This window comes from Gopherus flavomarginatus, chromosome 3 (genome assembly GCF_025201925.1).
Source record: "Gopherus flavomarginatus isolate rGopFla2 chromosome 3, rGopFla2.mat.asm, whole genome shotgun sequence".
Taxonomy (NCBI): domain Eukaryota; kingdom Metazoa; phylum Chordata; order Testudines; family Testudinidae; genus Gopherus; species Gopherus flavomarginatus.
The window spans coordinates 81016808-81019297 of record NC_066619.1 but is presented as its reverse complement, the minus strand read 5'-3'; positions in this window follow the sequence as shown (position 1 = coordinate 81019297).

The following is a 2490-nucleotide window of genomic DNA, read 5'->3' as shown; positions in this document are numbered from 1 at the left end:
CCCGCTCCTCTGTTTGTCCTTCACCAAGTACCGGCTGCTGTGACTGGCTACCTTCCTCCTGGCTTAAGAAGAGCTCCTGGCTGCATGCCTCCAGGGACTCCGGGGTGTCTCTCCCCACCCCAGTACCCTCACTCTCACTTTCCTCCTCCTCCTTCTCCTCCTCCCCCCCACTCTGAAGTGTCCATTGTGGTCCTTGGATTGGTGGTGGGGTCACCCCCAAGTATCGCATCCAGCTCTTTGTAAAAACGGCAGGTCGTGGAGGCAGCGCTGGAAAGGCGGTTTCCCTCGCGGGCTTTGCAATAGGCACTTTACAGCTCCTTCACTTTAACCCGGACTGCAGCGCGTCCTGGTCATGGCCCCTTTCCAGCATGGCCCTTGATATCTGCCCATAGGTATCGTAATTCCTATGGCTGGAGCACAGCTGGGACTGCACAGCTTCCTCCCCCCAAACACTGATGAGATCCAGCAACTCGCCATTACTCCATGCTGGGGTTCGTTTGCCACTTGGAGCCATGGTCACCTGGAAAGATTCACTGATTGCACTCCACACCTGGCTGAGCAAACAGAAAGAGGATTTTTAAAATTCCCAGGGCATTTAAAGGGTGGGTCACCTGAGGCCAGGGCAGTAGAGTTCGAACTGATGAGCAGAGTGGCTGAACAGGCATTCTGCGATGCCTCCGAATACCTCTGGAGGCCAATAACAGCGCTTTTGGTGACCACACTGGCGGAGCAGCGCTGCATCAGCAGCGCTATAGTCGTTATTCCCCAGGCCGAGGTGGAGTACAATCAGCGCTGTAGCCAGGGAGATACAGTGCTGTATGTGCCTTGGAAGTGTGGACGGTGAGTGAATTGCAGAGCTGTAAAGCCACTACCTGTGCTGCAACTCTCCAGTGTAGCCAAAGCCCTGATTGTATCTGTCCTGTGAAAGATACTCTATTACTATGTAAAACTTACAAACACGTCAATTGACTTTGTTCTTGAAGTAAACACTATGCTAGCCTTAAGCTGTAAATGATACAATGTAAACAAACAGACCCCCACCCTCTTACAGGGCTGGGAGTCTCATAGGAATTAACACACACTCCAAAAGTGGGGGAGACAGTAAATTAAAATATGGTTAAGATATGGAATGTATGTTGATGAATGTTTGATGTACGTGAATGGTTAGGGAGATGCCAGCCTAGAAAGGATCCATCGGCCAAAGAATGTCTCAAGTGAACCACCAGACAAACCCCGGAGGGTAAACTGGAATCAACCCCAAACACCTGGAAGGAATGTGCCTCTTTAGACAGTGTGGAGCCACCAGGAATGTGTCATCTGCTGATTGAGTCAGCAACAGCAGGATGAAACAGCTCCCATAGACTAACATAGGAATTAATTCCTATAAGAATGAGCTCTAAAGACTGGGGACTTTGAGTCTCTGGTTCTGCTGCCAGCCTCCAGGAGCATCAGGTGCATCTGACAGACTTGGCTCCATCCTCATGACCAAGATACCTGGCCAGTAACTTGGCATGAGCAACTTTGATTGTGTGAATGAATGTGTGTGTGTGTGAGGAATAAGTAGTAACAGGAATTAGTCAAATGTCGTTTACTTTTGTCTTTTGCTTTATTATTATATTTACAGTAAACTGTGGCATCTTTGCCTTATCCCTCTTAATAAGATCCTGCTGGTTTTTATTATATTGGTATAACATTATGGGCAAGACAACATAAATAGCTGAACTGTTTTTGCTGAATTTTTCTAAAAACAACCATTTCCTGTGGCAGACACACAGCATGCAAAATTTCACCTTGAAGCACTTAAAAGTTTGGCAGAGTTCTAAGCAACTGAAAACAGCACCTTATCCTAGATTGCACTACCAGCTCTACCTGCAACAAGGCTCCTATTCCCCAAGCTGCTCCAAGTGGCCAGATCCCATGCCTATCACCCCTAATCCCACTGACGACAGCTTGCAGGACTGCGATCTAAATGTTGACAGCTAAGTGGAAATATTAGTTTAATAACAGTCCTTAACACTGCCATACAGCCTTGCCAACACTAACACAATTGCTTTAAGTATCAGGGGTAGCTGTGTTAGTCTGGATCTATAAAAGCAGCAAAGAGTCCTGTGGCACTTTATAGACTAACAGATGTTTTGGAGCATGAGCTTTCCAAAGACGTCTGTTAGTCTATAAGGTGCCACAGGACTCTTTGCTGCTTTTACAATTGCTTTAGAACAATCTTAAATGGTCCAACCATTATTTTTAAATAATAAACCCTGGCACTGCACTATTTGGGGAAACCTTTGTTGCTTTCAAATAATCCATGCAGAGTGAAGGTTACACTTTATTTGTGTTTATTTTATTAGCTGACTGGAGCCTTCCCTGGGCAGGAAAACAAAGCGGCGCAAAGCACTTATTTAAGGAGGAACAATTTAGCACAGGGTAGGAGGCGGGGCGAGCCTGGAGATTTGAGTGTAAATTCCCGGGGACAGCTCGGAAGGCGGCCGT